The sequence below is a fragment of the Glycine max genome, chromosome 6 (genome assembly GCF_000004515.6).
Source record: "Glycine max cultivar Williams 82 chromosome 6, Glycine_max_v4.0, whole genome shotgun sequence".
In the NCBI taxonomy this organism is placed as follows: Eukaryota; Viridiplantae; Streptophyta; class Magnoliopsida; order Fabales; family Fabaceae; genus Glycine; species Glycine max.
The window spans coordinates 27,651,492-27,676,128 of NC_038242.2; the positions used below are offsets into that span (position 1 = coordinate 27,651,492).

General features: G+C 41.2%; 1 non-coding gene across 1 annotated transcript; it reads right to left on the bottom strand.

Annotated features, from left to right (window-relative positions):
* Positions 1-20,944: 20,944 nt before the first annotated feature.
* Positions 20,945-21,050, bottom strand: LOC113001985 (small nucleolar RNA R71). Its single transcript, XR_003267516.1, has one exon. It is a non-coding gene; the product is annotated as a small nucleolar RNA R71 (small nucleolar RNA).
* Between the last annotated feature and the right edge of the window lie 3,587 nt (positions 21,051-24,637).

Below are 24,637 nucleotides of genomic sequence, written 5' to 3' on the forward strand. Positions count from 1 at the left end.
GTTGATCCTAAGTGAATATTGAACTCCGAAAACTGTGGTAAACAATCCTAGTGAGTTCAACATACATAGGAAGGTTGAAAGTAAGCCCAAGGCAATCAATATACCATGCTTAAAGAAACAAATCGCTGGTGCTGGCAGCTTGGGCATACAAACTTGTAAAAATTACTGAGAATTGGTTACTTCGAATTTTGAGCTGAAATTTTTACTGAATTTTCTAGACATCTGGAAAAAAGTTATAAAAAAAGAAACAAGTGATTTGGATAAAAGGAAAAAATACGAAAAATCGCACAAGTTGGCAGGAAAATCAGTATCCAGAAAAAAAAGGTGAAAGGGAAGGGTGCTTGTTGTTTTGGCTCAAAATTTATTCTATAATTGGAAATTTCAATTCAAAATTAGTGTGAAGACAAGTGCCAAAGCTAGAGTTTTGTTGAGTCTTTTTTTTTCAGTTTTTTTTACTCTACTCTAGAGCCATTCAAAGTTTCTCTTTGAGTCCTAGCTTGCTTCTATGTCCTTTTCATTGCTTTAATTGTTGAATAATCCTTGAAAAATTGTCTTGTTAAAACTCCATTGGTTTAGCTTTCATTTCATTTTTTTTTTTGGTCTTTGGTTATTGCTTGTCTCTTTGTTTCCTTGTTTGTGGGTTGCCATATAGGGAATTGGAAGGAGGATTGGTGCCATCCCTTGAAGAATTTGAGTCCAGAAGCAAGGGGCCAACCACCTTAAGAGCTATTGGACTAAGAAGCACTCCAAATTGAGTGAATCACCAAAGAGAGAACAACCACCAAAATTGAGGACCGTTTTGTAATTTTGTAATTTGCAATTTACTTACCTTCATTGCTTTCAAGTCTTTGTAACAAAAAGGCCTTTCATTGGAAGTGTGTTGGGAGCCTCCAATAGGTTACCAAACTTCCATTTGTGTGTAATAATTTTAGGCAATTTTTGCTTAGGATAGTGAGTGTTTTGTTGGGAACCTTGAATGTGGTCATCCAAACACTCTCAGGATTCACCTAGTTTACATTTCTTGCTTACTTTCATAGCTTATTTCTTTTACCTTCCATTGTCAAATCGCCTAGATAGCTTGCATTTTACCAATTAGTTTTTTTTTTACCTTATCTTTCACACCTCTTTTAGTGTTTATTTTGGCTAGTTTCAACCATAGTTTCTTTTACCTTTTGTTTTCAAACCTCCAACAAGAAAGAACCACAACTTAGAAACCAACATGAGTCATCATTCAACTAGTGTTAATGATGAGGGTACTAGTCATAAGGACCCTCTATCTAGAATCTTAGATGAGTTGAGTTCTCTCAAGTTATGGAAAGAAAAACAAGAGAGAAAAGAAAAAGGAAAAAAAAGAGTGGAAGAAACAAGTCAAGATGAAAGAGAGAAAATAAGAGAGGAAGAAAGAAGAAAAATAATAAAAGAAATGAAAAGAGAAAAACATGCCTCCTATAGTAGTCATGACTCTTGCAAGAGTTTAAGTGAAGAACTTAGCGACTATTATAGAGGGCGCCATAGTTCACATACTAAACATCACTCCCAAAGAAGGGAAAGGGATAGAAGGCCTCAAGAGGTTAACATTAGTCTTCCATATTTCCATGGAAAAGATAATGTTGAGGCCTACTTAGATTGGGAAATAAAGGTTGAACAACTCTTTGCTAGCCATCATATTAGCGAAGAGAGAAAAGTTCCATTGGCTACCCTTAGCTTTCAAGGGTATGCCCTCTATTGGTGGACTTCCCTTGTTAGGGAACGAAGGATTCATGGGGATCCTCCAGTAGAGTATTGGAATGATCTTAAGAGTGCCCTTAGGAAGAGGCACATTGCTCCCTACTATGAAAGGGAGCTTATGGACAAGCTCCAAAGGCTTAATCAAGGGAGTATGAGTATTGAAGAATACAGACAACAAATGGAACTACTCTTTTTAAGAGCTGGACTTAGGGAGGAGGAAAGGACAAGCATAGCGAGGTTCCTTAGTGGGCTTAATATGGAAGTAAGGGACAAGGTTGAACTCCTTCCATATAGGGACCTAGATGAACTAGTCCAACTTTGTATAAGAGTGGAACAACAACTAAAAAGAAAGCCTTCTTCAAAATCTTATGGCTTTCACTCTTATCCAAGGAAGGACCAAGCCCAAGGAGTTTTCGGGGCTACACCTTCAAAACCCAAGGAAGAAAAGGGTAAGACCATAGAGAAATACACCCCTAAGACTAGTTCCCAAGAAAGGACTAGCAACATTAAATGCTTCAAATGTCTTGGGAGAGGTCACATTGCCTCTCAATGCCCTACCAAGAAAACCATGATTATGAGGGGTCAAGACATTTATAGTAGTCAAGAGGAAACTACTTCTTGCCCTTCCTCTAGTGGAAGTGAAGATAAAGTAAGGCGTGAAGAGTCTAGTGAGGAAGTCTACCCCCATGAAGAAGGTGACCTCTTAATGGTTAGAAGGCTCCTTGGAGGTCAATCTTGTGATCTATCTCAATCCCAAAGAGAGAACATATTTCATACAAGATGCAAAATTTTAGATAAAACTTGTTCTCTCATTGTGGATAGTGGATCTTGTTGCAATTGTTGTAGCACAAGATTAGTTTCCAAGTTGAACCTCACTATCATTCCCCACCCAAAACCTTATAAACTTCAATGGCTCAATGAGCAAGGGGAAATGATAGTTAACCAACAAGTGAAGGTACCTTTCTCCATTGGGACATATAAGGATGAAGTTAATTGTGATATAGTTCCCATGGAGGCAGGACATATTCTTTTAGGAAGGCCGTGGCAATTTGATAGGAAGATCATTTACAATGGCCTAACTAATGAGATTACCCTCACCCATCTTGGCACTAAATTTGTGTTGCATCCTCAAACACCTTCACAGGTGGCCAGAGATCAACTAACTATGAAAGATAAGAGGGATGAGGAAGAAAAACTAGAAAAACAAAATAAAAAGAAGGATAGTAAGGCCTTGTCTTCAAAGGCCAAGGGGAAGGAAAAAGAGGAAAAGGATTCCTCCAAGAAGATTGTTAAGAAGGAAAATCATTTTGCAACAAAAGGTGATATTAAAAGAGCACTCCTTCTTAAACAATCTTTCTACCTTTTCCTATCAAGGGAAACATCCCTTAGCACTGCCACAATTCCTACATTTGAGACCTTACCCCCAAAGGTACAAGAACTCTTACATGAATTTGGTGATATATTTCCCAAAGAGATACCCCCTGGGCTACCTCCTTTAAGGGGAATAGAACACCAAATAGATTTAGTCCCAGGAGCAAGCCTTCCTAATAGGCCAACCTATAGGACTAATCCTCAGGAGACTAAGGAGATAGAGTCTCAGGTAAAAGAATTGTTGAAGAAGGGATGGGTCGAAGAGAGCCTAAGCCCATGTGTTGTGCCAGTGTTGTTGGTGCCCAAAAAGGATGGTACGTGGAGAATGTGTACAGATTGCAGGGCCATCAACAACATCACTGTAAAGTATAGGCACCCCATTCCTAGACTTGATGATTTTCTTGATGAGTTGCATGGTGCCAATATCTTTTCAAAAATTGATCTTAAAAGTGGGTATCACCAAATCAGGATGAAAAAGGGTGATGAGTGGAAAACCGCTTTCAAGACCAAGTTTGGTTTGTATGAATGGCTAGTGATGCCTTTTGGGCTCACTAATGCACCAAGCACCTTTATGAGGCTTATGCATCATGTCTTAAGGGATTTCATAGGTAGATTTGTAGTTGTTTATTTTGATGATATTTTAGTGTACAGTAGGAGCCTAGATGATCACTTAGGACATCTCAGGCAAGTTCTTTCAGTCCTTAGGAAAAACACCCTCTATGCAAATATAGAGAAGTGTACTTTTTGTGTAGATAATATAGTTTTCTTAGGGTTTGTAGTTGGTAGAAATGGGGTCCAAGTGGACCCTGAGAAAATCAAGGCCATCCAAGAATGGCCCACCCCAAAAAGTGTGGGAGATATTAGGAGCTTCCATGGGTTGGCAAGCTTCTATAGAAGGTTCGTTCCTAATTTCTCTACAATTGCATCACCTCTCAATGAGCTAGTGAAGAAGAATGTGGCATTTACTTGGGGTGAAAAACAAGAGCAAGCCTTTGCTTTGCTCAAAGAAAAGCTTACTAAGGCACCTGTTCTAGCTCTTCCTGACTTTTCTAAAACTTTTGAGCTAGAATGTGATGCTTCTGGAGTGGGAGTTGGAGCTGTTTTGTTGCAAGGTAGGCACCCTATTGCTTATTTTAGTGAAAAACTTCATGGTGCGACCCTTAACTACCCCACCTATGATAAAGAGCTTTATGCCTTAATAAGAGCACTCAGAACTTGGGAACATTACCTTGTTTCCAAGGAATTTGTCATTCATAGTGATCATCAATCACTTTAGTTCATTAGAGTGCAAAGCAAGTTAAACAAAAGGCATGCAAAATGGGTAGAGTACCTAGAGCAATTTCCATATGTTATCAAATACAAAAAGGGAAAAACAAATGTGGTAGCTGATGCCCTCTCTAGGAGACACACATTGTTTTGCTCACTAGGAGCTCAAATTTTAGGATTTGATAACATTAGGGATTTGTATGCTTTAGATGAACATTTCTCTCCCATTTACAAGAGTTGTGGGAAAAAGGCCCAAGATGGATACTATTTGGCTGAGAGATATTTGTTCAAAGAGGGAAAGCTTTGCATACCCCAAGGAACCATCAGGAAATTACTTATGAAGGAGAGCCATGAGGATGGGCTCATGGGCCACTTTGGGATAGACAAGACCCTTGTCTTACTCAAAGAAAAGTTCTATTGGCCCCATATGAAGAAAGATGTCCATAAGCATTGCACTAGGTGTGTGGCTTGTTTACAAGCCAAGTCTAGGGTGATGCCTCATGGGCTATACACACCTTTACCCATTCCATCTGCACCTTGGGTAGACATTAGTATGGACTTTGTCCTTGGGCTCCCTAGAACCCAAAGAGGTGTAGACTCTATCTTTGTAGTGGTGGATAGGTTTAGCAAGATGGCACACTTTATACCATGCCACAAGGTGGATGATGCTTCCCATATCTCAAAACTCTTTTTTAGGGAAGTTGTGAGACTCCATGGTTTGCCTAGGACCATTGTGTCAGATAGAGATGCTAAGTTCCTTAGCCACTTCTGGAAAACATTATGGGCTAAGCTAGGAACTAAGCTTCTTTTCTCTACCACTTGTCATCCACAAACTGATGGGCAAACAGAGGTAGTGAATAGGTCTTTATCCACTCTTTTAAGGGCTCTTCTAAAAGGCAACCATAAGTCTTGGGATGAGTATCTTCCTCATGTAGAATTTTCCTACAATAGGGGGGTTCATAGAACCACCAAGCAATCCCCTTTTGAGGTTGTCTATGTGTTCAATCCCTTAACACCCTTAGACCTCATTCCCCTCCCACTTGACACTTCTTTTATACATAAAGAAGGGGAATCTAGGTCAGAGTTTGTAAAGAAGTTGCATGAGAGGGTTAAGACCCAAATAGAGAACCAAACAAAGGTGTATTCAACTAAGGGCAATAGAGGAAGAAAGGAGCTAGTTCTTAATGAGGGGGACTGGGTTTGGCTCCATCTTAGGAAGGAAAGATTCCCTACTAAAAGGAAATCCAAGCTTAGCCCAAGAGGGGATGGACCTTTTCAGGTCTTGGAGAGGATCAATAATAATGCCTATAGGTTGGACCTCCCAAGAGAGTATGGAGTCAGCACCACTTTTAATATTTCTGATTTAATTCCTTTTGCAGGTGGAGCTGATATAGAGGAGGAGGAACCAACAGATTTGAGGTCAAATCCTCTTCAAGGGGGAGGGGATGATGCAATCCTCCCTAGGAAAGGACCAGTTACCAGAGCCATGAGCAAGAGGCTCTAAGAGGATTGGGCTAGAGTTGATAAAGAAGGCCTTAGGGTTCTCATGAACCTTAGGGTCCACTCTTCTTTGTAAATAGTAGAATAGGTTGTTTTCTTATTTTGGGCCTTGTATTTTGGCCATTCTAGTAGTATAGGGTTTTAGCCTTGTATTTCAGGGCATTTTGAGTAGTCTTTGTAGTAGGATTTTTTTTGTATTTTCATGGTTTTTTGTCATGGGGGTGAGCTTAGCTATTATAGGGGTGTGTAGCTAAGCTCTAGCTTCTCAAGAAAGCTTCTCAAGGAGGTGAGCTTAGTTTTTAGATGGGTGTGTGTAGCTAAGCTCTAGCTTCTCAAGGAAGCTTCTCAAGGAGGTGAGCTTAGTTTTTAGATGGGTGTGTGTAGCTAAACTCTAGCTTCTCAAGGAAGTTTTCTCAAAGAAACTTCTCAAGGAAGTTTTCTTAAGAAAGCTTCTCAAGGAAGTTTTCTTAAGAAAGCTTCTCAAGGAAGCTACCTAGTCTATAAATAGAAGCATGTGTAACACTTGTTGTAACTTTGATGAATGAAAGTCTTATGAGATACACTTCAAAGTTCCACTTCTTTCCTTCTTTTATTCCTTCAATTTCGTGCTCCCCCCTTCTCTCTTTCTTATCCTCCATTAAAGCATCCTCTTCAAGCTTCTTATCCAAGGCAATTCTTGGTGGTGAAGCTCCTTCTTCCTTGGCTTATTCCTTAGTGGATGGTGCCTCCCCTATCCTCTTCTCCTTTGCCTTCCGGTGCATCTCCATGGTGAAAAATCACCATTGAAGTACCTCATTGAAGCTCAAAGATCCAACCTCCATAGAAGCTCCACAAGCAAGCTTCCATCAGAAGCTTTTCCAAAGTGGTCTTCGGCATTACATTTAAACTCGATCCATTGTCGATAAGTACCTTTGCGACAACGTGGTCCATACATCTCACCGACACATGTAGAGCCTTGTTGTGTCCTCTCCCCTCAACGGGAATCTCTTCTTCCGCAAACACGATGTAGTTGTTGGTGGTTATATGATTAACGATGCCTTCGAAACCCTCCACTGAGATATCATGTGCTACATGGGCATCGTTAAGAACCTTCATCAACAGCGCACGATGAGGCTCGGAGTTTATGAGTAGTTCTAGCAAAGAGATCCTTGCTGGAGTTTTATTCAGTTGGTCGACTACCTTAAACTCGCTTTGTTGGATGAGGCGGAGGAACTCATGGGCCTTTTCCGAAGTCACGGTTTTTCCTTGAAGTCCCTCTTTCTTTTCGACTCCTCTTGCCATGGGAGGATCTACTTCCTTTGAGGGGGTGGCTATGTCTGTGGGCTCTTGGACCATGGGCGCCTTCCCTTTAGAGGGCAATTCCGCCGGGTGAGGGGAAGCGAACACTCGACCACTGCGGGTTACGCCACTGAGGCCGGTGATGTTGGTTACCTTAGCTGATAGGGAGTCAACTTCGGTTACAACTCTTTCGCTGGACGTGGGAGGGGTATACTTCCACGGAACGACCTTATTACTTTGATATGCAAATGGCGTTGGCTTGGGTGCTGCCCGCGGGTATATGGGTGTGGAGCCGGTCCCTTTCCTAGTAAAACATATCACTAGGGCCTTGGGGGTTAGAGGAACCCTCTTCTCTTCCGATTGCATGCAGATTTGTGGTTCTTCCTTCCCTCCTATGAACACTTCAAGTTGCCCGCAATCCATGAGCCGCTGAAGCAATTCTTCCACCGCGGGACAGGTTTCCATGTCATGCGACTCCCCAAGGTGAAACAAACATTCATCCCTTTCATCCCCACCTCGGGGGACCATGCATGCCGCTTGCAGTGATTGATAGATGAAGCATCTAGAAGTAACCACGTCTCCTAACCTCTTTGTCCGTGATGGCCCATCCTCTTTGACGGCGTTCACGCTAACCCCTCCATGACTAGCTAGCGGGTTGGTTTTAACATTCGGGCCTTCCTCCTGAAACGCTAGCCAGCCAGCACTAATCAGGTGTTGCACCTTATACTTGAACGGGATGCAGGAGTCAATATTGTGTCCGGGAACTCCACTATGATACACACACTTGGCACCCAGATCATACCACTTGGGGTAGGGTGGCTGAAGAACCTTCCCGGGTATGGCCACCACCAAGTGATTCTCTAATAGTGAAGGCCATAACTCGGAGTATGCCATGGGAATAGGAGGGAAGTTGTCTTTCGGGTGCTGTGCATATTTATAGGTCGCGCCGAGGGTTGTATTATTAACTGGCCGGGGTGCGGCTGGAGCTGTGCGTTGGTCCGGCGCCCTTTCTGCTGCGGGTGGTCCTTTTACTTGAGTCGGGAGGTGTCATACCCTAATTTCGTCCGGGGACCTTTGCCCGATGACGTGCGACCATTCTTTGGTCCTCGTGAGGTGCTTGGCACCCATCATTAGGCAATTTGTGAAATTCCAGGACATGCCGAAAAAACCAAAAAATATTGATGCAGAATCCGTAAGTTTCCGTGACACACCGGAAATCAAATGGAAGCATCGTTGCATAATTAAGTGAGGTTCCGTAACATTCCGTAAGTCAAAAAGGGGATGATTATGTAATCCGCAAGGTTCCGTAACATTACGGAAAGAAAACAAGTATCGTTACGAAATTCGTAAGTTTCCGTAACTTTACGAAAAAAGAATCACCAAAAAACAGCAGAGGGGGGTGTACTTAGTAAAAATGGGGGTGCAAATAGCACCCAGGCCCACTTGGGCCCTCCAGAAGATTCCTCCAGAAGGCGGTTGCTTCTGGAGGAAGCAACCCTGCTCGCCTGGGCGAGCTGAGCTCGCCTGGGCGAGCTGGGCGGCAACCACCTCCCCTATTTTGCTATAAATAGGGGAAGAAATGAAGAAGAAAAGGGTCCAGCCCCTTAGGCACTTCTCTCTCTTTCGAATTTGCTTGGAAAAATTGTTTCCGTGAAGAAAATCTAAGCCGAGGCGCTTCCGAAACGTTTCCGTAACGTTTTCCGTGAGGAATCTCGCAAAGGTTTCAACCGTTCTTCGACGTTCTTCATTCGTTCTTCATCGTTCTTCGATCTTCAACGGGTAAGTACCTCGAACCAAGCTTTTCGATTCATTCTATGTACCCGTAGTGGTCCACATTGTGTTTCGTGCATTTTTATTCTCGTTTTGTTTACTTTTTATACCCCCTGTTGACGTGCTTAAGCCATTTTACTTAAGTCATTTCTCGCTTAACTTAAAAGTAAAATAAATTTCCACCGAACGTTTGAATTGTATTATCCATTAACTTCGGTTAAAATAAATTCCGACCGTTCGGTCGTGCCGAAACCACGTTGGAAATCAAAAAGAGGTAAAAAATAATATAATAATCAAAAAGACATCTTTTAGTAAAATAAAGCGGAAAATCAATCGGACGTTTTCTCTTTGGGATTTCTCATTCTTAATCGAATTGATTAATAACTAAAGTGAAACTAAAGGCTAAAATCAATTCGCCTAGTCAAGCTCGTCCATAAAAATAGGCTTTTGAAGTTTGTCATTTCATTTTCTCACTAAGTAAAATGGATCATTTTTAAGGTCCAACGCCTTAAAATGATCACCTCTTAAAGTAAAAAAGAATCACTTGATAAGAAAGAACTACGTAGGTCTGATTTCCTCATCACAAATTGAGGAATACGTAGGAGCAAAGGGAAACACCCTTGTCGACCACGAAAAAGAAAAAATATAAAAAGGGTATAAAGGATATAAGAACATAAAAGGGAACATAAAAATCAAAGTCATGTTTGCACATTCGATTAAAGGCTGCCGTCCCTTGGGACGGACGTGTGGGGTGCTAATACCTTCCCCGTGCGTAAATACAACTCCCGAACCTTTCACTAAAAAGTTCGTAGATCGCGCCTTTTCCGGTTTTTCCGACGTTTTCCTCAAATAAACGTTGGTGGCGACTCCGCGCGTATTCCTTTCGTGGAACACGCATCCCGCGAGTCACGCGTCGCTCTCCCGCCAAAGGGTAGGTTGCGACAGGAGGGAATTCCCTGCTCGGATTAAAAAATTTGGGGGATTGGGCTGGTATGAGCTTTGGATATTTTGGGGTGCTTTCATCCATGTTGGGGCGGTGGTGACCGCGTGGGCGTCTCCTTCCTTTTTCCTCGCGCCCACTGCTGGGGCTCTTCTGTTGTTGTTGGGGGCCGTATTGGCAGCATATTCGAACTTGCCTTTTCGTAGCCCGGACTCAATCCTTTCTCCGGCGAAGACGAGATCCGCAAAGTTAGCTGGCATGTAGCCTATCAGCTTTTCATAGTAGAACGTGGGTAACGTATCGACCATAATATTGATCATCTCCCTTTCCGTCATGGGCGGTACGACTTGGGCTGCGAGATCTCTCCATCTTTGGGCATACTCCTTAATGGACTCATGCTCTCCTTTAGTCATACCCTGAAGCTGGTTTCGATCGGGAGCCATATCCGTATTGTACTGGTACTGCCTAATGAAGGCAGTTGCCAAGTCCTTCCATGATCGGATCTAGGAAGCTTCCAGATTGGTATACCATGCTACAGCTGCCCCGGCCAAGCTGTCTTGAAAGAAATGGACCAACAACTTTTCATCCGCAGAATACGCCCCCATCTTCCGGCAATACATCCGTGGCTTCCAAGTGTTGAGCCAAACTCCTTTTGGACCTCGCGCAAGCAACTAAATCTTCTTTTAAGATCATGCCATGCACCCGTGATCGATCTCTCTCCTCTCTTCGGAGCTTGAGCTCATTGTTACTACCCCACAATGCTCCTCGGAACTTCTCTCGGCCATATTCCTCTTTGCGGGCCCTTTTGGTTTCTTGTTCAAGGGCTCTTGCAGTGGTCGCGTTTTCCTCTTGTAACTCGGTGCACTCCTTCCGGATGTGTGTAGCAGCTGATTTGAACTTCTCCTTGGCGAGTCTTGCCTTCCATAGCTCTAATTTTAGAGCTTGGACTTCTTCATCTTCCTCCGGAGCTTCGAAGTTCTCCTCATCGATAACTTTCAACTTGGAGAGCCAACCTAAGCCCCGCGTGTGAATTCTTAGCCACCCATGATAACCTCCAATGACGCCATTTCGGATGCCCCTAAGCTCCTTGTCTTTCCTCCACGGACTCCTCCACGCCTTGTGGATTCTTTGTATAACCTTGAGACCTTGCGCGCCTAGATCCCTCACAAGGAAAGGCGAGAGACTTTCTTCAGTTGGCGCTCCCCTCATGGGATACCCTAGTTGTCTTATGGTGAGTATGGGATTATAATTAATACAACCCCTAGTCCCTATCAGTGGAACATTAGGATAGTCCCCACACGAGAAAAGAACTCCTTCCTTGCCTTCCTTCCAATGAGGAAACCAATTGATCGTGCTGCCCCCTATCCCAGCCAAATGTTGGTCCCAAACGACTCTTCCTTTTTCGGCGCACGAGCGATAGCTTTGAAGCGGACACGGGTGTCTCGTGTCTTGTCGGAACAGGTGTGAAATCAACCATACACAGAGAGCGGGTAAACAACAGACAATCCGTGCACTGTTTTTCTCGCATCTCCGGTCAAAGGTGTCGAACAAATCTGCCAAGATAGCCACCACTGGACTTTCCTTGCTATGGTGATATGCGAGGAAAGCATCAATGGCGGCTAAGTCTACCAAGCCGTCAACATTCGGAAAGAGGACAACCCCAAAAATCAGCAAAGCTAAAACATCGGCAAACGGGCCCCACTTCTCTTGGCTCGCCATATCCCTTGCCTTGTCTTCCAAGTATTTCCGAGGCAGGCCCACTACGCCGTTCCGAACTTGCTTTATGCGATCCAACTCTTTTGCTGAATCTCCAATCACAGCCGCAACCTTGCTCAAGGAAGGAAGAAAGCCAGAGAAAAGATACTGTTTTCTCCCCCCGAGAGGGCATCCTAATATCTCTTCAAACTCCTCAATAGTTGGCACCATTTGGAAGTCCCCAAACGTGAAACACCTCAACGGATGGTCATAGTATTGGGCGAGGGATACGACGGCTTCCGTAAATACCTCCGCTACGGTCAAATCTAGAATCTTCCCGTACACTTGTGGAAGGCTTGCCTTTGGAGAGGTCCCATCAATCGTCCCAATTCCTTGAGGCTAGTGACATCTAGACCTTTAACCTTGACTTGATAAAATCTTTTGCCGTTTTGATTTGTCCCCATCATTTACCTAAAAAAGGGATGGATCAAGACTCTGACATGAATGATGCAATGCGTATGCATGAAACGGAAAGAAAACAACACAAAGGGGTAATCCACACATACGAGACCGCAGAGACCCAATTTTAATGCTACGCTTTGGGCATGATGGCGCCTCAATGTAGCATTAAAAAAGGTTACGTATTACTCTAAAGAAAACAAACATTACTAGCAAAACTATAAACTAGTGTTATTTACAAAAAAATGCATGAGAACGAATGGCACGGAGCGTGTTTGCTCTTTGCCCCTATTTGGGAACCTAGGACAATATCTAGGGGTCTCTAATAACTACTCCCCAATAATTCATAATTCACACGGCTGTTTTCTAGAGGTATCATCACTCAAGATAATAATGTTGTGGCGGTATGGAATACCAGCGACAACACATTATAAAGAGAGAAAGCTCTAGACGAGGTTTCACTATTATCAAGCAAGTCGGAGACCTAGCATGATGATAGATTCACCTCCACTCCTTAAATTCCCATGAACCCGGGTGTAGGGCCCCTTTTTTTACTCAAACCCGTGGGTGCTTAGAATTCAGTGTAAAGAATGCAAAATAGACAACAGTTATTTACATTTTACACAGTTCAATAAAAGCACACCCAAAGTTCACAATTCCACAATTCCTAAAATAGGCCTAACTCACAAAAATAATCCCCAATGGAGTCGCCAACTGTCGCAACGTGCCCTTCGCGGGCGAGCGAGGGCGACGCTCACGGGTGCACTTTCCAAAGGAGGAAAGATGCGCAGAGTCACCACCAACGTTTATTTGTGGAAAACGTCGGAAAAACCAAAGGAAACTGGTCAAAATGAAAATTCTAAGTTCGGGAGTTGTATTTAAGCTTGAGGAAGGTATTAGCACCTCTCACGTTTGTCTCAAAGGACAACAACCTATTTTTCAGAATTGTGGAAATTGTGTTATGTTACCTTTTATTTCTTTTTATTTTTTGAGGTCGACAAAAGCGGGGCTTTTGCTCCTACGCACCCTCCTTTGGAGAGGAAATCAGACCTACGTAGTTCTTACTTATGCGTGAATCAAGTGATTCTTTTTTACTTGAAGAGCGATCATTTCAAGGCGTTTGGACCTTTAAAAATGATCCATTTTACTTAGTAAGAAACTGAAATGATAAACTTTCAAAAAACCTATTTTTGTGGACGAGCTTGACTAGGCGAGTTGATTTTAGCCTTAGTTTCACTTTAGTTATTAGTCAATTCAATTAAGAATGAGAAATCCCAAAGAGAAAACGTCCGATTGATCTTTCGCTTTTGTTTTACTAAAAGGTATTTTTTTTTGTTATTATATTATTATTTTACCTCTTTTTTTGATTTCCAACGTGGTTACGGCACGACCGAACGGCCGGAATTCATTTTAACCAAAATTAACGGATGATACAATTCAAACGATCAGTGGAAATTTATTTTATTTTTAGATTAAGCGAGAAATGACTTAAATAAATGGCTTAAGCACGTCAAAAGGAGGTATAAAAAGTAAATGAAAACGAGAATAAAAATACATGAAACAAAATGTGGACCACCACGGGTACACAGAGTGAATTGAAAAGCTTGGTTTGAGGTACTTACCCGTTGAAGACTGAAGAAAACGAAGAACGAACGATGAATCTTTGAAGAACGGTCGGGAATATTCGCGTAATTACTCACGGAAACGTTACGGAAGCGCCTCGGCTCAGATTTTTTTCACGAAAGTAATTTTCCTCAGCAAATTCGAAAGAGAGAGAAGTGCCTAAGGGGCTGAACCCTTTTCTTCTTCACTTCTTCCCCTATTTATAGCAAAATAGGGGAGAAGCTTGCCGCCCAGCTCGCCCAGGCGAGCAGGGTTGCTTCCTCCAGAAGCAACAACCTTCTGGAGGAATCTTCTGGAGGGCCCAAGTGGGCCTGGTTGCTATTTACACCCCCCTGTTTACTAAATGCACCCCCTTTCTATTTTTTTGTAATTCTTTTTCCGTAACGTTACGAAACTTTACGAATTTCATAACGATACCTATTTTCCTTCCGCAAGGTTACGAATCCTTACGGATTATATATTTTACTCTTTTTTAGCTTTCGAAGAAGTTACGGAAACTCACGGATTGCGCAAAAACAACTCTTTTCGATTTCTGCCACATTACGGAATCTCACGAATCACGCAAGCCTGCTTCCTTTCAATTTCTAAGACGTCTCGGGACTTCATTTATTGCGCGTCATCAAGTAATAATCCCCGGACGAAATTAGGGTATGACATTGTGTTGGCACAAAATAAGTTACTTTCTAAGCAACTTGAGATCTTAATAGAAACAATTGGTAAATTGCCAACTAAATTGTCTATTGGTCAACCTTCGCAGTCTTCTGTTTTGCAAGTTACAGGTTGTACCATTTGTGGTGGTGCTAATGAATCCGGCCATTGTATTCCTTTTGAAGAACAAATGCAGGAAGTTAGTTACATGGCAAATCAACAAAGGCAAGGATACAACCAACGAGGATTCTCAGGTTTCCAGCAAGGTCCCTACAATCAACAAGGACAATGGAGATCACACCTTGGTAATCAATTCAATAAGGACTAGGGTAGACCTTCCAACAGGCCGCCTCAACAAGGGCATAATATTTTCCAGAGGACTACCAAACTGGAAGAAACCTTGGCTCAATTTATGCAAGTGACCATGTCCAACCATAAGAGTACCGAGTCAGCCCTGAAAAACCTTGAGATTCAAGTGGGTCAACTGGCCACGCCATTAGCTGAGAAGTCATCCAACAACTTTAGGGCAAATACTGAGAAGAATCCCAAAGAAGAGTGTAAAGCTGTTGTAACAAGAAGCAGGAAGCTTGTGGCAGCTAAGGATGAGGATGTTGTTGTTTTGAAGGAGCAAGTTGCTTTGAAGGACACTACTGTTAAAAAGAAGAATGAGGTAGCATATGCAATGAGTCAGAGGAGGGAAAAACAAATAATGGTTGGAAAGAAACAAATAAAAGACAAAGAAAGAGAAATAGAGGTAGGAAAAGACAAAGAAAAAGAAGAAAAAGAAAAAGTTGAAAAAAATAAAGATGAAGAAAATAGTAGGAGTGAAAAAGCAAGAGAAAATAGGAAAGAAAAAGCTTCAGATGAGGGTACGGAAGTGCCATATCCCGTGGTACCTTCCAAGAAAGATAAGGACCGCCATCTGGCGAGATTCCTAAACATTTTCAGGAAACTGGAAATAACTATGCCTTTTGGAGAAGCTTTGCAGCAGATGCCACTCTACTCAAAGTTTTTGAAAGATATGTTGACAAGGAAGAACAAATACATTCACCAAGAGAATATCGTTGTGGAGGGCAACTGCAGTGTTGTGATACAGAAGATCCTTCCACCAAAACACAAGGACCTTGGAAGTGTGACTATTCCTTGTTCAATAGGTGAAGTCATAGTGGGGAAGGCTCTCATTGACTTGGGAGCTAGCATCAACTTAATGCCACCCTTCATGTGTAGAAGGTTGGGAGAGTTGGAAATCATGCCCACCAGAATGACCTTACTGCTTGCTGACCGATCCATCACAAGGTCGTACGGGGTAATTGAAGACGTCTTGATAAGAGTTAAGTAGATGGTCTTTCCAAATGACTTTGTGGTCATGGATGCAGATGAAGATCATGAGGTTCCCATCATTTTGGGATGCCCCTTTATGTTAACTGCAAGCTGTGTAGTTGACATGGGAAGAAAGAAATTGGAAATGGGTTTTAAAGATCAGAGGATCAATTTTGATCTATTTGTAGAAAACAAGCCTGTACCAGTTTAGAATGTCTACTTGCAAGTGATGGAGGGTGATAAGGAGGTTCTGAAGTTAAAGGACAAAGTGGATATCACCTATTGAGGTATATGTGTCAAGCTAATGACGTTAAAGAATCGCTTCCTGGGAGAAAACCCAATGTTGATTTCTTTCATTCTGTTTTCATGCATTACATAAGTTAGAATTTGCTTGGTGATCATTGAAAAAGCGGTTTATTAGCTTGTTTTTAATGATAGATATAGGGGTTTCTTTTAAAAGGGGACTGATCTCTTTTATCATTATTGCTTGTTTCTAAGCGTGTCGTAATAGCGTTAAGCGCATCAACCCCTACATCTTTAGATATTTGGGCTAGCTAAGCTAATCGTGGCTGAGCTAAGCCAAATTCAACTCGGTCTGAATTGGGCTAAGCCAGAGCCATCTGCTAAGCGCATCATGTTTAGTGGATAAGAGTAGTTACCTTGCGCTAAGCCCTATTCTTTGCAGCCTAGTAAGCGCTAAGCGTGCACTTATGCGTTGAGCGCATACCCCTCTGTATGTAGCATGAAGTATATCAGCTAAGCCAGCCATGGGCCCGGCTTAGCGAGAGTTGCAGGAATTTTCATCTGCACAACTCACTGAGCGCGTCTATTTGCACTAAGCCCAATAAAAAAATATATTTGAATTTCAAAATTTGGGCTTGGGCTCAGTGAAACGACCCTCTAAGCGAGCGTGTTGAGAAACCAAACGTCTCTCGCTACTGCTTAGCAGTCGCACTCGCTAAGCGAGTTGGTCAAAAATCATATAAGTGAGTGTAACAACAGTTACACTCACATTCACTCATATTTTCTAAAACACATCCCCTACAGTCTCTCTCTCTCCCAAATACTTGCACATTGCATTTATGCATCCTTTTGGCATCTTCTGTTAGTCTTCACAAAGCACCTCTGATCCAAGTAAGTTCCTCACTTTATTTATGCTTTTGATTTTGTTAAAACCTTTGGATAGAAGACATTAGGTTAGCAATTTAATTTTTAGGATTATTTTGTAAATAGAATACATAAAAATTAGGACTTTGTTAAGGATTGTACTTTGTGGGTACATTCGATGGTTTTGCATGTTTGATAGGTGCCTTTTAAAGGCCTAAAAAGAGAACAAAACAAAGTTCATTTTTTGCGTTTTGTCTGGAAAACACAACGAACTCGCTAAGCGCGGCTAATGCGCTAAGCGAGTTCATCTAAAGTGCGTGAATGTATGCATTCCAAGGTAAACTCGCTAAGCCAATTGTTTTGTGCTAAGCGAGTTCATCTTTTCAGATGAATGTTCATCATCTGGTATGAACATGGCTAAGCGACAACTTTGTGAGCTAAGCCACCAAAACTCGGAAAGAGACAACACAAGGGCTAAGTGAGTGTCATCCCGCTAAGCCCGAGTAACTTAGAAAAAAATATGGGAAGGCCGCCGTGCGCTAAGCCAAGCTGATTGGCTAAGCGTGTCTAATTCGCTAAGCCATATCACTTAGACAATCTTGAAGTTTTGACAAGCGCTAAGCCAGCCCTGCTGAGCTTAGCGCAATTCGTTGCGGCGATCATTGGGCTAAGTGCACCCTGTTGCGCTAAGCCACTATGTGAAATAATTTGCTCTGGGCTAAGCAAGTACCTATCTCGCTAAGCCGATTATGTAGAACAAAATTTTGCTGTCATAACTGGCTAAGCACCACCTGTTACGCTAAGCCAGTGTGTTGTTTTTCCTAAGGTGCGCTGAGCGATAGTACTTGCGCTTAGCGGCTGATGCTTATTTCTATTTTATTTTTGTGTTTTCAAAACTTGAATAACTTATGGTCTAATCAACTTTTTTGGGTTCTTTTTATTATAGATGACATCAAGGAAAAGGAAGAGTACTGCTTCTAGGCCACAGGCTTAGTATGATACCAGGAGATTCCAATCCTTGGAATCCTGGATCCGATATATAGATAACATTCTGGATCGGAGGATCATTCCAAAAAGGAATGCTAAGATTTATCATACTAAATTCAATGAGTTTAAGGCAGAGTTGGAGAGGTGTAACCTACACAAACGCCTCGCCAACCTTCAGGAGGGAAGCATAGATGTGGCAGTGGTTAAAGAATTCTATGCCAACCTGTACAACCCAGAAGACCAAGTTCCCAAGTGTGCCAGAGTAAGAGGTCATATGATCAAGATAGATGTAGACAACCTGAATGAATTTCTTTAGACACTAGTGTTATTAGAGGAGGGGAAATCTTTACCCACCTACTCTTGATTTTGCATATTAAGCTCTGATCCCAGAGAGATGGATGCTAGCTTGTGCATTCCTGGCAAGGGCTTTGTTCTGAATGTTGAGGGCCAACCATTGAAGCTCATCAGAAAGGATCTTACTACCTTGGCCTAGACATGGAGTGTCTTCTCTTACTCCAACCTAGCTCCTACCTCCCACGCCTTAGACTTGAATATGGACAAAGCAAGATTGGTTTATGGCTTAGTCACAGGGATGGACATGAACATTGGCAGCTTGATCTCTGGAAAGATAACCATTATGGCTCAGTGATGTGTCATCATTTTCTCATATTTCTTAACCCATTTTGTCACCATTTTAATTACTGATTTGCCTTAATTGTCAAATTAATTATGCAGTTTTATCATTTGGGCCTACTGGATTAATTTTGTGTTTTTAATTTAATTTCAGGAGAATTATAAGCAATTGGGCTTGAATCCAGAATTGGGCTTGAGCTTGAATCCGGAATTGGGCTTGGACTTGAAGAGAGCAGACTATTTTATTCTACCAAATTTTATCTTATCTAGATATTATTTAGATTTGATCTCATCTAGATATTATTTCATCTAGATCTTATCTTATCTTATCTTATCTAGATTTTATTTTATTTATGGGCTTGGATTTAAAATAGATTTGTAAGCTTTGGGGCTAAAAACTATATAACAGCACCAAGGTTCTAGTTTAGACTCTCTCCTCTCTTCTCATCTCTCTTCTCATCTCTCTTCTCTTCTCTCTCTCTTTCTCTCTCTCTCTCTCTCCCTCTCTCTCTCTCTCTCTTTTGTCTCTCTTTTTTTGTTTTTTGTTTTAGAGTGCTACTCTCAAATTTTTTTAGTCTCTTTTTCGATTTGGAAGAATAATTATAGTTTTCTTCGTTTTCTATTGATTAATGGAAGGCTAAGTCTCCAGCATTGTTTTCTCTTGAGGATCATGCACAACTCTCTTTGAGGTTTTATTATTACTATTAAATTCTGATAAGTTTTTCCTCTTCACCAATTACTCTGTATTTGTTGCTATTAATTCATGCATGCTTAGTTCTTGATTAATTGTCTCTACGCTTAATTTACGTTCATGCTTAATGATCGTTTATGATTAATTGGTGTATGTGTTGCTTAATCACATAATGGATGCCTTATGTTAAATTTCGCTTAGTAATTTAATTTAGGGTTGGATTAAGTGGTTAAACTGATAAAGGATAAACTCTCGTAACCTAGGATAAGAGACTTGCTTGTGAATCAAGGGGAAGCAACATGTTTTAATTATGATATTTTCTAATTCACATATGTTCGCTATTTAATTTGCAAAAGCAAACAACCCCCCCATTTCGTTACTATTTTCCTACTATCTGTTATGAACATTTGGTTGACTATTGCTCGTTGGGAGACGACCTAGGATCACTTCCTAGATACTGCATTTTTAATGTTTATTTGATTCGGGTACGACATCGATCAAATTTGGCGTCGTTGCCAGGGAGCAGTGTCCAAAGGTTCATAATAGCTAGTGATTCATGTTTTATGTTTAGTTGTTTTATGTTTTCATGTCGTGTTAGTGTGGTGTTAGTGTTGTTTAGTGTCTTGTTATTTTGTTTAGTGTGGTGTTTTGTTTTAGTTTTTATGTTCAGCACTTCCCCTATTTCAGTTTTTGTGTTTTGCTGTGAATAGTGCTTTGCGACGGATTTAGCAATGCTTTTGCTGACCTGGGAAACAGAGTAGTAGTGCAAATCCATTAGCGACTGAATTAGTGACTGCTGCTGACAATTTAATTGGCGATTTTTGTTTTGATAGTTAGGGTTGTTATTTTTGGCTGAATTTTGGTTTAGTAGGTTCTTTTGACTCATATTTTGTGTGAAAAATACCAGGAACACTTGGTGTGGCCAGATTTGAGAGATTCAAAAAAATTTGAGAACTTGTGTTTACCAAAACTTCAAACGGGCATAACTTTTGCTCCAGGTATCAGAATGACTATTATTATATATGTATTTGGGGTAGAAAAAAATTTCCCATATCATGGAAGCCGTCTGGCTGGCTAAGGTCTCTAACTAGCCAAAATCACCTGTTTACTAGTTTTTTTTACAAGTTTTATTGTTTTATTTTTCTAAACTTTCCTTAGGTAGTTTCGATAGTTAGACTTTGAATTTTTATCTGAAAATTTTTGTGCTATCTTTTCATGATTTTAGGGTATTGCTCACAAAATTTCAAGTCATCTGGATATCATTTGATTGTAGCTGTAGTTCAAACCTACATTGTTACTTGCATAAGAAGACAACTAGTTATGCATGCTGAATGTAGTGTATGACTAGAGGCAATACGTCTAACTTACAACCCTTTGATCCTGAGATAGATAGGACATTTCATAGATTAGCTAGGCATCATTTTGTACCTTTTGAGCATCCAGAGCATTTTGTTATTGGTGAGTCTGAGAATTCTGTGGTTGGTAATTTTGAACATCCTAATTTTGAGCATTATAGTTTTGAACATTCTGATTTTGAACATTCTGAGAACATGGCACAACCTCCACCTCGTGAGAGGACTCTAAGGGAAATGGCTACACCTGATTTCACCTACGAAAGCTTGTGCATCCAATACCCTGATGAGGATGTCCCATATGTTCTTAAAACTGGATTGATCCATTTGCTTCCAAAGTTTCATGGCCTTGCAGGTGAAGACCCGCACAAACATCTAAAAGAATTCCATATAGTCTACTCCACCATGAAACCCCCAGATGTCTAGGAGGATCACATATTTCTGAAGGCTTTTCCTCATTCTTTAGAGGGAGTGGCAAAAGACTGGCTATATTACCTTGCTCCAAGGTCCATCACAAGCTGGGATGACCTCAAGAGAGTATTCTTAGAAAACAATTTCCCTGCTTCCAAGACCACAACCATCAGAAAGGATATTTCAAGCATTAGGCAACTCAGTGGAGAAAGCGTATATGAATACCGGGAGAGATTTAAAAACTATGCGCCAATTGCCCTCACCACTAGATTTCTGAGCAGCTTCTTCTCTAATATCTTTATGAAGGGCTCAGTAACATGGAGAGAAGTATGATAGATGCTGCCAGTGGTGGAGCCCTTGGAGACATGATCCCTGTTGAAGACAGAAATTTAATTGAGAAGATGGCTACCAACTCCCAACAATTTAGCGCCAAAAATGATGCTATAGTCATTAGAGGAGTGCATGAAGTAGCCACAAACTCATCTGCATCATCTGAAACTAAGAATCTTGAAGGTAAACTAGATGCCTTGGTTAGCCTGGTAACCCAGCTGGCCTTGAATCAAAAATCTACACCTGTCACCAAACTCTGTGGTTTATGCTCCTCTGCCGACCACCACACAAACCTTTGCCCTTCTGTACAACAATCTGAAGCAATTGAACAGCCTAAAGCTTATGCTGCAAACATCTACAATAGACCTCCTCAACCTCAGCAGCAAAATCAGCCACAATAGAACAATTATGACCTCTATAGCAACAGGTACAATCCTGGGTGAAGGAATCATCACAACCTTAGATGGTCGAATCCTTCACAATAGCAGCAACAACAACAACAACCTTATTTCTAGAATGTTGTTGGCCCAAGCAAACTATACGTTCCTCCACCAATCCAGCAGCAACAACAACAACAGCAACAACCCCAGAAACAACAAACAGTTGAGGCTCCTCCACAACCTTCCCTTGAAGAACTTGTGAGGCAAATGACTATGCAAAACATGCAGTTTCAACAAGAAACCAGAGCCTCCATTCAGAGCTTAACTAATCAGATAGGACAATTGGCTACACAGTTAAATCAACAACAGTCCCAGAATTCTGATAGATTACCTTCTCAATCTGTCCAGAATCCCAAAAATGTGAGTGTCATTACATTGAGGTCAGGAAATTAGTGTTAAGGACCTCAACCAGCAACATCTTCCTCATCCGCAAATGAACCTGCCTAACTTCACTTTACTCCAGAAAAATATGATGACAAAAATTTAAAGAGTAAGTTACCTAACAATTTCTATGCAGGTGAATCTAAAGAGAAGCAGCATGTCCCTGGTAATTCTGATTTACATAAGCAACATATCCCTCTTCCATTCCCTCCAAGAGCAATTTCCAATAAAAAAATGAAAGAGGCAGAGAAGGAGATCTTGGAAACATTTAGAAAAGTAGAGGTAAACATACCTATGCTAGATGCAATAAAGCAAATTCGAAGATATGCTAAACTCTTGTAAGAGTTGTGCACTCATAAGACGAAGCTTAAAGCAAATGAAAGAATTAGCATGGGCAGAAATGTCTCTACATTGATTGGTAAATCTGTTCCCCAAATCCCTAAAAAATGTAAAGATCCAGGTACATTCAGCATACCTTGTATTATAGGGAACAATAAGTTTGACAATGCCATGCTAGATTTAGGAGCTTCTGTTAGTGTTATGCCTCTGTCTATTTTTAATTCTCTATCTCTTGGTCCTTTGCAGTCAACTGATGTGGTAATTCATTTAGCTAATAGAAGTGTTGCCTATCCTGCTGGTTTCATAGAGGATGTCTTAGTTAGAGTTGGTGAACTGATTTTCCCTGTTGATTTTTATATTTTGAATATGGAGGAAGGATTTTCTCAAGGATCAGTTCCCATCATTCTAGGCAGACCTTTTACGAAAACTGCTAGAACTAAGATAGATGTTTATGCAGGAACACTATCTATGGAGTTTGGTGATATAACTGCTCATTTTAATATTCTTGATGCTATGAAACACCCATCTAAAGATCTTTCTATATTTCGTGCTGAAATAATTGACCATATTGTTGATGATTACATGACTGATGATGTTTGAATTTGTACTTGATCATATGCCTGAATTTGATGCTGAGAGTGAATCTGAAATTGATATTGATTACATGTCTGGTGATGTTTTACCTCTTGAGATTGATTTTCTAGAGTCAGATAGAACTAACCATGTTTTAGGAAGTACACATACCTCTGACTTTCTTTATGAGGTACAGGCTGAGAAACCATCTCTTTCTACCATTATCCAGCCGCCCACACCAGAATTGAAGCCTCTACCATGAAATTTAAAATATGCTTACTTGGATGATAGCAAAAGTTTTCCAGTAATTATATCTGCCTCCTTTGCTGATGAGCAAGAGGAGAAGTTGTTATCAGTTCTCAGGAAGCATAAGAAGGCTATAGGTTGGACCCTGGCGGACATTCCTGGTATTAGCCCATCCACATGTATGCATTGGATAAATTTAGAGGATGGGGCTAAACAAGTAAGACAGCCACAGAGAAGACTCAACCCAGTGATTCTTGATGTATTAAAGAAGGAGGTAACCAAGCTTTTGCTAGCTGGAATCATTTATCCTATCTCCGACAGCCAATGGGTGAGTCCCATCCAGGTAGTCCCGAAGAAGACCAGCCTCACAGTGATAAAAAATGAGAAGGAAGAGCTGATTCCTACTCGGGTGCAGAACAGTTGGAGAGTCTGCATTGACTATAGGAGGCTGAACCAGGTTACCAAAAAGGACCATTTTCCCCTGCCATTCATTGACCAGATGCTTGAACGTCTGGCAGGTAAATCTCACTACTATTTCCTTGATGGTTTTTCTGGTTATATGCAAATCACTATTGCTCTTGAGGATCAGGAAAAAACCACATTCACCTACCCCTTCGGCACTTTTGCCTATAGAAGGATGCCTTTCGGCCTGTGCAATGCCCCTGGTACCTTCCAGTGGTGCATGATCAGTATTTTTAGTGATTTTTTAGAAAATTGCATAGAGGTCTTTATGGATGATTTCACTGTATATGGATCCTCTTTTGATATTTGTTTGGATAGTCTGGAAAAGGTTTTGAATAGATGCACTGAAACTAACCTTGTTCTAAAATTTGAAAAATGCCATTTTATGGTCGAGCAAGGTATAGTTTTAGGCCACATTATTTCCAATAAGGGCATTGAAGTAGATCCTGCAAAAATTTCTGTTATTTCACAATTGCCTTACCTCTCTTGCGTGCGAGAGGTTCGATCTTTTCTTGGTCATGCAGGATTCTACAGGCGCTTTATAAGATTTTTTAGCAAAGTAGCCCTTCCACTATCCAACTTGTTGCAAAAGGAGGTGGAGTTTGAATTTAATGATAAATGCAAAGAGGCTTTTGATTGCCTCAAAAGAGCACTGACTACCACCCCCATCATCTAGGCACCCGACTGGACAGCCCCTTTTGAGCTTATGTGTGATGCATCAAATTATGCATTGGGGGTTGTCCTTGCTCAGAAAATTGATAAATTGCCTAGAGTGATATATTATGCTTCTAGGACTTTAGATGCTGCCCAAGTGAATTATACTACTACTGAGAAAGAGCTACTTGCCATAGTTTTTGCTCTTGAAAAATTTCGTTCTTATTTGCTTGGTACTCGTATTATTTTTTATACTGACCATGCAGCTCTAAAGTACTTGTTGAAGAAGGTTGATTCAAAGCCTAGATTGATCCGATGGATGCTCTGGCTCTAAGAGTTTGACTTGGAGATCCGTGATAGGAGCGGAGCACAAAATTTAGTTGCTGATCATTTGAGTCGGATTGAACATGTGTCTGATGAGGATTCACCCATT